This window comes from Miniopterus schreibersii, assembly GCF_964146895.1.
Source record: "Miniopterus schreibersii genome assembly, chromosome: 13".
Lineage (NCBI taxonomy): Eukaryota > Metazoa > Chordata > Mammalia > Chiroptera > Miniopteridae > Miniopterus > Miniopterus schreibersii.
The window spans coordinates 61427147-61437488 of NC_138113.1; the positions used below are offsets into that span (position 1 = coordinate 61427147).

General features: G+C 51.9%; 1 long non-coding RNA gene across 2 annotated transcripts; it reads left to right on the plus strand.

The window, feature by feature from the left end:
- Nucleotides 1-219: 219 nt before the first annotated feature.
- Nucleotides 220-7862, plus strand: LOC308565969. Of its 2 annotated transcripts, XR_014000098.1 has the most exons (5): nucleotides 220-537; nucleotides 5173-5706; nucleotides 6194-6364; nucleotides 6468-6553; nucleotides 6900-7862. It is a non-coding gene; the product is annotated as an uncharacterized lncRNA (long non-coding RNA). The 2 variants fall into 2 exon arrangements; XR_014000097.1 differs by having other exon boundaries at nucleotides 6194-6553.
- The last annotated feature ends 2480 nt before the right edge of the window (nucleotides 7863-10342 follow it).

The window sequence follows — 10342 nt, forward strand, 5'->3', positions numbered from 1 at the left end:
CCACGTCGGGCTTCCTGGAAGCAATCCCCTTCTCACGTACACCCCTTCCCTCCTGTTACCTCTCCAGACCCCAGAGGAGAGCGTCAGCCCAGCGAGGGAGGCGTGCGGTCCAGAGGCCCTTTGTCACCCTGGAATAACATCGCCTGCTCTCTCCACACACGGTTGGCCCTGAATCCCTCTGGGCTGCTCAGGTGGAACCTAAGGCCTCGTAAGAAATCCAGTAAAAAGTCCCTGCCTCAGTGGCCAGCAGTGTCCTAACCCTTAGAAACAAGCCGCCCGAGGTTACTGAACCGCAGCTCCTGCTCCAGGGTGAGCATAAAGAAACCTGGGCGTTAGGCAACCAGGTCTCCCGAGCAGTTTCCTGGGAGCAGGTTCCAAGTCCAAACAGTGTTATCGCTGCTTCAAGGGCATCGTGAGCCTGGCTTCCGAGAAGATGCTAAGCAGGCATCCAAAATTCCGGGACATGGACAATGCGTGATGTCAGCGGTGTATGTGCTGTAAAGTGAAGTTCACAGTCACAGTCTAGAGGCGTCTCAGGTGAGCACGCTGTTTTATTTAGGGATGGGTATGGTTAATAATTCTGCAAGAAGAGGTGGGTTTGGGCGAAGGGAGCTACGAAGTGGAGCGGTCACCCTGAGCTCTGAAGCCTGCGCCCACGGTGTGTGTCCGACGGGCCGGCTCAGGCTCACTCGGGCGGCTCAGAAGTCGCTTCCCCCGAGCTCGGTTCCCTGCAGCCCTCGGCCCCCTCCGCAAGCGGCTGTCCCACGCAGCATGTCCAGGGCTCGTCGCACCCAACCCCAGCCATGGGCACAGTGAGGGAGGGGCAGAGGCCAACTGTCCCTCTGGGGAGTTTGCGAGGTTTGCTGTTGTCGTTTTTTGTTTTACCAAGTAAGAGGCCCTGGAGACAACCAGTAGGGGCCCCTCAGCTGCCCCGCAGGCAGACACCTGTGCTGGGGGTCAGTGAGAGCAGCGACGTGGGGATGAAGGGGAGGGAGGGACACTCTGGGCCTCCGGGCTAACAGCCCCACTGTGGAATGACACCGACACCGACGCCCACAGGAGGGAAGGGGAGGGGAGCCTCACCCCCAGGCGGCGGGCAATCGCTTCCCGCAGTTCTTTCCTAAGGTGCGGTTGCTGGTTTCCTGGACCCCACAGCCCGGTTTGGAGCCAGAGCTTCTCGGGCAGTGGTGTTGCTGAAGGGTGGCTGCCACCTCCCGGGGACCTCAGGCCAATTGGTCAGCCTTCTGTGCCTCGGCTTCCTTGTTTGTAAAAGACTCGGAAGGAAGGGTGGTGGCACCTCCGCACGGGGTTCCTGCGGGCACCGTCGTGCTTGGGTTCCTGAGCACCGGCTCAGTGCAGCGAACAGCACAGACGCGGACTCTGTCCTTGCGGAGACTGAAGGGACAAGAGAGAAGGGGGTCCGTGTGCGGCCGGGACCAGCAGAGGCAAACAGGTGCCCAGGGCCCCCAACCCAACCGAAAGCCCTGAGAGCAGTGGCTCCTTAAATCCTGCCCTCTGGGCACCGGGGTGCAGGTGGGGCCCCGGTGCAAGTGAAGGCCAAGGCAGAGGACGTGCCAGCAAGGCCCTTAGTAACGATTAGCTGCTCTTGGGAAGAGGCAGAAAACACTCTAAAATGAAAATACATCTTCAAAAGTTCCAGCAGTGGGGGGTCACTTAGGGTTGGAGCAAATAGCGGGGCGCAGCCGGGAGCGCTGGCTCCGGGCCCTGGCTGTGTTCGAGAAAAGCCAGAGTTGGGCAGGCCCGGCTTAAACGCGTCAGCAAAAGCCTCGTGCGGTGCAGCCAGCAGCCCTGGAGGTTTTCATTCCCTCGTAACTCCCAGCGGCGGCTACGTTGTCATCAAGCATCAGCACCCGGGGAGCACACCGTGCGTCAGTCACTGTGCCAGAGGCTTTCCAAGCAGGGCCTCACTTCCCCGTCTCTGACTCTGCAGGGACAGTAACACACTCACCCGCCGCACGGAGGACAGGGAAACCGCGCGAGTTTACGTGACTCCCTCCGAGCCACACCGCTCCCCCGGCCACAGCCCAGACAGTAACTCATGCCGTTCATGGCTCCACTAAGTTATCAGGAAAAGATTAAATGTGCGCTATGGGCTGTGCTTAAGAACACAAGGCACAGCATTATTTATTTTATGAAGATTAACAAAATAGTTACAAGTGTACAACTTAGCTGTGGGAGCATGAGAGCCAGTTCCTGGAAAACCCACTGCACCGCGTGTCCCTGAGTGGCACCGTGGGCGTGCTCTGCCCCTCGGGAAGATGACTCGGGGTGAGAGGCGGGGCTGGTCAACGCTGACACACCCGAACTTGAACTTGGCAGCACTTAAAAACAGTGGCCGTCTCCATGAACCACAAGGTGAAGTTTAAGAGGAAACCTAAGTTTCTGAAACGGAACTGGCCAATTCACAAAGGAACCACTGAATCTGGGCCGCACAGGAAAGAAAATGCCAGAAAGATAGAAGCTTCGGGCCTCAGTGCTCTGAGGCGGGGCCACTATAATTAAAAAGGAAGCATTGGCAGCCCCCCAAAGCGAGCTCACAAAGAGGGCGGGGCACAGAGCTGCCCGGCAGCCCTGGGGTGAGAATGATCCCTGGACAAGTGGAAGCTGGGAGGCCTCCTGCTGTCAGATGGCAGGAAACCCAGTCCTGACATTTATGCTCTTCTGCCAAACTGCCTCGGCAAAATTCTTACTCTGCTACTTACTATCTGTGTGACCTTAGGCAAGTTACTTACCCTTGCTGGGCCTTAATAAATGGTAGCTAATACTATTGTGTGTTGTGATTCAAAGAAGCCGAGTCTTTCTAGGATTATGTGATGCACAGCCTCTCCTTGTACAGCAAGGAGTGGGCAAGCTTCTCCTGTAAAACACCAGGTAGTAAATATCTTAGACATCATGGGCCAAGAAGCAAATATGTATACTTACCCTGGGTGTAGGCACACTTCTGGCCCAGGTGCATGTGTTGGACACAGTCTCAGGAAGGAGGGCAACCTGCTGGAGGGAGGGAGCCTGGGAGGCCAGGTCAGCAGATTGGGAGTGGTGAAGAGGACTGGGCCTTCACCATCGATTTCTCTTTGCCCCTTGACACCCAGACCTTCTCTTGGAGAGCCAGGCTGTCTCCCCTTGGGCAACAGACAAAAAGTGAAGTTACATGGTCTTCAACTCCCAGACCGGGAACCCAACAGGTGCTAGGAGCAGAGTGGGGACAGGGGTGGAGGGAACACCCCAGCTAGGGCTCATAGTGCTCGCCTGGTGCCTCCAGGCCATACAAAGCAAGAAACAGGCCATACTTGGCCTGTGGACCACACTTGCTGACCCCTGATGTAGCAAGAGAGACCTAAATGTAACCCCAGTTCGAGTAGGGGATGACCACTGAGCACGCCATGTTCTCACCAGCATTCTCTGGAGCATAAAACCTGTTCATGGGTTATGAAAACACTGTGGTGGGTCACTACCAACATCTTTGAAAGAGCAAAACACAGAGAGGGAATATACATAGGTTTTCAGCTGCGTCCATGTGCACATGGGCATACACTCTGGGTGCAATGTCAAATATACCTCTTACTAAGGACTGGGCTCTAGGCACACCTTTCAGCTTTTGTACAGCTCAAAAGACATTTTCTCATCTATTCATCAGATATTCATGGAGCACTGCCCTATGAATGTTTAGGGATAGTTCTTTGAAGACAGAGGTCAAGGTATAACTTTATGTTGACCCTAAAACCCATCACCTTAGCATGTGGGTAGGAAATGAAGGGAGAAATCACGTCTACTGGCATTGAAACAAATGTACACTCCTAGGAGGACCCTGGAGAGGGGAAGGTCTCTGCTACCACAGCCTCCACCCTCATGTCTCACACATTTACACAACCAGAACATCTCACAGAGCCTCCAAACCAGCAGTCTTCAGAGTGTGCTCTGAGGAACCCTAGGGTTCCTTCATGTGCCTTGGGGTTCCCATTTTTCCTCCCAACTCCAACCAAAGTTGTTTTGCATTTTATTTTCTATATTTTGAGATGATGTAGATTTCTTCTAACCAAAGGGCTCCAATTTTAGAACATTAAACAACCAAGAGGAATGGAAACCATCTTTTCTATCCAACTCATTTTATTCCTGGGAAAACCTGAAGTACCCAAGAAAAGACTAGCAGCGTGAATTAAGACTGGCCTTCAGATCTCTACTCCCACCCATCCAGTGGTCCTTTTACCCCAGTGAAATGCAGACCAAGGAGAGTCCAACCCTGTGGCCACATTACAGTCCAACCAGACAACGTTATAATACTGAGTTCAAACTCTAGGGAAAATCCAGAAGAGAAACATGCATTGTTTCAAATATTCATTAAAAGGTTGCTGCCTTTTTGTCCCCCAGAATTAGTTACTTACCATGGTTTGGGCACAGACTAGTTTTGAGGTCCTGGACGAGTCACATCACTTCTCTGGATGTTGGTTCCTTAAGTCCTCCCTGACTCCCCATTCTGAGTCTTCACTGGAGAAAAGGGGATCTCGGGTGGAGTTCTCCAGGTGGCCGTTATTTAATTCACCACTATGACACCCCCTGGGGAGTGCTGGCGATGGCCACCTCCAGCCAGTCTAGGCAGCAAGACAAAGCTGGTTGGAGAAGCCCTGGGGAAGGAGAGGGGAGCTCAGGCCCCTCGCTCCCGAGCCTGCTCCGCCCTGCCGAGAGCAGGGAAGCTCTCCTTGGGGCTGAGAGCAGGAACTTAGTTGTCCCAACTGTTGAAGCAACCCTGCTAGTTCCCCCGTATAGGTTAGGAGAGCCGAAGGCCTCACATGATTGTGCAGGGGTGTACGAGTGGGATGGGAAGACAGGACAGGCAGAGCGGGAGGGAGGGAAGGGGGAGAGGGAGGGGGGAGGGAACGGTGGAGGAGGGAGGGATCTTGAGTGTTGACACTTGAAGATGTCAGTTACCGCTTGTTGACTGACTTCTGTGACAGGGACTTTGCGTACTTCATCTCCGTCAATCCTCTCAGTAACAGCGCAACTAGACATAATAAACCCATTTCACCACAGAGAAAGGTGAGGCCCAGCGAGGCTGAAGAAATGATCCGTCACACAGCTATTAAGTGGCAGGTCTGGTCTTCCCACTTAATTTTTCTGATTCCCAAATCTTTGATCTTCCCTCTCACAATGCCTCAGGGCCAAGGCTTAGACATGCCCAGAATATTCGCCAGAGGAGAAGGCGGCCGCCTTCACCACCGGCACTGAAAATGGGCCATGAGAAGAGCAGATGTCCAAACTCAGCCAGAACGTTGTTGCCTCTGGCAAGACAGTGACCCTCTGGGGTGCCTCGAATCTCCAGCATCTTGTCATCAAATGCACCCAAATCTAGACAAGTCTGGTGTCCCCAAAAGGCGACAATGAAGACAAGACTCTTGTTCGTAAAGATACGGATAGCCTTTATATTTTCAAAAACCCGTCACAACTTTGAATTGTTTCCTGAAAAACTCTATCTTAAGAGCAATGTTGTTTATAAGTGGCTGTACAAGGGGAAAAGGACAGCTTTGGAAGCGAAGTCGCTTTACCTCTCTCAGCCTTTGATGTTTCATCGGCGAAAGCGGGAGAACCACCGTTAGGCTCACACAGGACCTGCGCGCGGACCAAGCGAAGCGACGTGTCTGGATCTCGTCAGTCCCTGTACCGTGGTTACAGGTGTTTGGTTTGTGCCTGCAGGTAACCTGTCCTCCCACTAACCTGAGGGGGCTCCCCTTATCTGGAGGAGAGGCTGGAGGAGAGGCTGGTCGTCCCTCTAAAATTCTATGGGTCATCTCTCATCTGATCACCACATAGCCCTGTGGGGACTTGAGTGCAGCACGCTGTTCCCACTTTACAGATGAGAGGCAGGAAGTTTAGCAAAGTCAATTCAATATGGGGCAGGCGGGCTCCCCCATCAGGGAAAGCTCCAGATCTTGAAATTATAGACAGAAGAGCCCCGGGAGCAAGGGGCACACATGTCATTGTCACCTCAGTAGGCTCCTGGTGCCTCACTTGGGTCATTGAAGGCCCAGAGCCCAATGCTTGGCCAGCACTAACTCCGAGGAGGGGAAACAGCTGGGAGGGAAGGGGCCAAGAAGAAGAGGCTTGATTAGTTTTGGGGAAATATCACAGACTCAGAATTTTGAAATATCACTTTGGCTGTGCCGTGGGGGTTCTCATGCAGGAAGAAATTAAGAGGTTCCTGCAGTGGGACCCTGGGGAGCCCCACGCCTCAGGTGCTAGCCCACCGATCACAGGCGCACATTCACGTGGATGCAAAGCCAAGAGCCACCTTCTACCAACCTTCCAGTAGTTGCTCCATGGAGCACGGGAGCGGGAGGCCTCGCACTCACAGGTAAACAAGTTTCACGGTGTGTTTACAAGGGAAAGCCGATCATGTACTTGGGAAAGATGTGAAAGTACATTTGATAACAGGGGGAGTGTCTGCTTGTCCACAGGTGCACAGAGCAGCAGTACAGAGAAGGTCTGCAGAGAGGTCACGGAGGTGATCCCGGGAGAAAAACTGTATGGTCTTTTTGGTTAGGTGAGTTTTTTAATTTTAGGATGTGTGATGTAAAGTTCTGTTGAATATGTAAGGCCTGTTTCCTAAGGAGGGTGTGAAAATAAATTACCCCAAATTTACAACCGAAGCTGTGCACACGTCTGAGGTGAGCACCCAGAGAAAGAGTCAAGGTTCCAGTTGGGTCCCAGCTAGTGTGTGACATGGGCCTAGTGACTCAGGTGACACTTCAGCACTCCACCTACAAACAGAGCGTGGGCCGTCTGACTCACAAAGTGAGGTGGCACGGATGGAGTCACTTCATGTGTCCCAGTAGTTAAGGTAGCATGTTATTTATTTTCCCCAATTATTTTTTTTCCTGGTCTTGAAGGAAAATCTCAAAAACGCGGGATCCCTGAGCTGTCGGGATAGCCCTGAGAAAGCGATGGCTCACTTCCATTCTCAAGGGGCTTCCCTTACTTGGGAGGTGCCCCCAGGAGGCCTTCCTCTTGGTTCTGAACAGGAAAAAGAGCCACTTACCCCCACTGCCCCCATAACAGACAAGCCATCTGTTGAAACAGCAGGATGCTGCGCATCGGTCAGGTAACGCAAACGATCACCACGTTTCACTGGAGTGCCCTTGATCTTGACAGGTGAGAGGCACTGCAAAGGCTTTGGGATTTCTCAAGAATAAATTCGAAGCCTTTCATTTCAACCTAGCTTTCCACTTTCAGCTCTGGGTGTACTAGCAGCAACTAAAAAACTCAGAAAAGGAGAAATCTCCAGTGGGAAGAGAGCCCAGATCCCCTCCCCCGGGTAATCCTGTGCAGCCATGTCCTGCCTGAGCTATGAATGTGTCTGTACCCACCTCTGATTGTCAGGCAAAACTGCTCTCCCGGGAAGTCAAGCACATGAGGGAAAGTCATCCCCAAACAACTTACTTGCACGACAGCCTTAAGCAATCAACCAGAATATTCTTCTCACTATTTAGAAATGAGGAAACAGTGACACAAAGACAGAGGCACACTGTCTGAGCTGTGGAACGGATGAGGGCAGGCCACGCAGGCCTGGTCGGTGACCACATGCTCATGGCCACAGCGATTCGTCCAGGGGAGGGCATGACACAAGCTGGACAGGTCAGACCCTTCCCGGGGCTTCTTCAGCCAGAAGCATGGGGGAAGGTGATCTGTCCCGTGGACTGCCGCACCAAGAGAGCCCATCTGTCCGAGAGACACAGAGAGGGCACATTGACGGTCTCTGGATCCAGCCATGCCTGCAACTGTTCTGTTCCTGGGTTTTACTTTACTGTTTTAGAACCGATAGACTCTCCCCCTCTCTCTCCTATGCTCCTTTGAGATGGATTTTTATTTGAAAATAAAAAAAATATTTACTAACACAAGTGCTTAGTTATAAGGAGTAGGAGGATTATGTGTAAAACCTTTTATATTTTTATTCACCTGTATATTTTTTTAATCATGATTCAGAAAAAAAAAATCACCCAAGTGAAAAACATGTAAACTAGAAATATTGAAATAGTATAATCTTTATAAATACGTTGATGACAGAAGTTGGCTGCTCATTCCATCTAAATTTGAAGGTAATTATTGGTCACATATAGTCAAAATAGGGGTTTTCCAAGTTGGGATAACAGGATTTTGCTGTTTGAATGCTGTCCAAAGGAGAAAATGTCAGTGGACCCACTCAGCCTTTCAATTCAATTCAAGAAAAATGTTTATTACTGTGAAGCTATAAAAACGCTTCCAGGAAACTAAAGTCAAATGTTTTCTGGAAAATGTAACTGTTGCTTTGCACTCACTAAGATGTTTTATGAGTAACGAGCTCTCATCCTGGTCTGCTGCTGCTGGTGGGCCGGGGCTCGCATGTCGTCCTCAGTTCCCTATGAAGAATCCCAGACATCATCATAACCACAAGCTGAACAACACAGTGGGGCAGGCACTGTCCTAGGCACAGTCTTCACCAAGGCCTTGCCAGCACATATTCTGATGGAGAAGCCCCAAGAGGGTGAATGTAACAGCTCTGTGCCTGACATCCCAGAGCTAGTCAAGGAAGGAGCTGGAATTAGATACCCTACTGTGTGTTCCTAGCCCAACTTGCTGTGGGTCTCAGTTGGAAACGGTGAAGAAAATCCGCCTGGCAAGTGTATTAGCCCCGAGTCCTTGCTGTGCTCACCACCGCACATCACAGACCATCCAAGGCCCGGTGATGGTCACCCTCTACTGGGGAGGGGAGGTGCGGGCTCTGGGGATGACTCAGGGCCTGTTGACAGTTCTCAGGTTCTATTGCCCCATGATTGGAAGTCGTAGAATGTTGGCCCCACAGGCACTGGTGGGTCACTTAGGGACACTTTTTTACAGAATGAAAAACTGAGGCCCAGAGAGGGGAAGTGATGTGGCCAAGGTTACACAGGCCCGGCCTGGGGAGCTCAGGCCTGAGCCCAGGTCTCACTTACCCGCTTGAGCACTTTGCTTCCTGAACTTTTCCATCTTCCATGTTTGCTGCAGCCTGATGCCCAGCAATGCCAGTCCAGCAGGGAGGCAGAGGGCAGGCTCGATGGGGGTTGAAAGGCCTGGACTTTGCCTGATTCCAACTCTCTGAAACTCTGGAGACATTCTGGCACTTGTAAAACAGTGAATTTTTCATTTTCCTCTTATTTTAAGAATTGGTTTTAATTTTTTATAAACAATACTAAACATTTTGAAAGTGGAGTTTGACTTAATTTTGATAGATGATGATATAGATATAGATGATACAGATATGGGCATAAATGATATAGATGTAGATATAGATATAGATATAGATAATATAGATGTAGATATAGATGATACAGATATAGACATAGATATAGATGATATAGATGTAGATATAGATATATACACACGCGTACACACACATATACACATGCACATACACACATACACACAAATACATATTTAGAAAGGAAAGGAAAAGGCAAAATCGATCATGTCCCATAAAGTAGCATTTAAGCTCTGTCTCTTACCCACCCCTCCGGCATGGCCACACCCTCTCTGTGGGTCTCAGTAAAGACGTGGCAGCCTTTGCTCAATGTGGTGCTAAGAGCACGTGGGGGCAGGTGGCCCTGTTCGCTCGCAGCAGGTGAGCCCAAACCAGCCAGACCAGAGGGTTCCTTTCAGGCCTTCTGTCCCTTAGAGTAACTCTTTCAAATGACTACAAACTTACAGTAACTGAGAGGGGCAAATAAGGCGAGAAAGCAGGGACCATGTCACTCCTTTGGGTGCAAAGTTAGAGAGGTTAGGATTGGACGATGCGACTGGCAAGAAGGGGCTCGTCACCTTAGGGCGGAGCAGCAGCTGCAAATGGCTCTGCCTGTGGAGCACTCGGGAGCAGTCTCCCGGGTCTTCAACTAGGGGGTCAGAGCGCCCTGAGGTGAGATGGGGGAGGCACGACCCTGACCTGGCGGGGGTCAGCGTGAGATCCGTGCCCACGGGGTGCAGCGCCTCCCAAGCCCTCGGGAGGTTCGCCGAGCCGAGCCGAGCCCTCTGTCAGGCTGGCTGCTGTCGTCGGCTGGGCTGTGCGGTCAGAGGGCTCTGTGCAGTGCACAGTGCCCGCATGCGCCCTGGGTCGGGGCAGCCGCCAGAAATGCGAGGTGTCCTTGACCCCGTCGTAAACTACACACATGACTGGCTGGGTGACCAACTGCCTTCAGGGTCATGCCAGGCTCCCAGCTTTGAGAGCTGGGAAGGCCCAGGGAGAGGGTCAGGGAAGCGGGGAGCTGTCTCCACCCAGCACCCCAGGCCTCTGCCTGACAAGCAGTGAACCTGTGGCTGCTCTGGA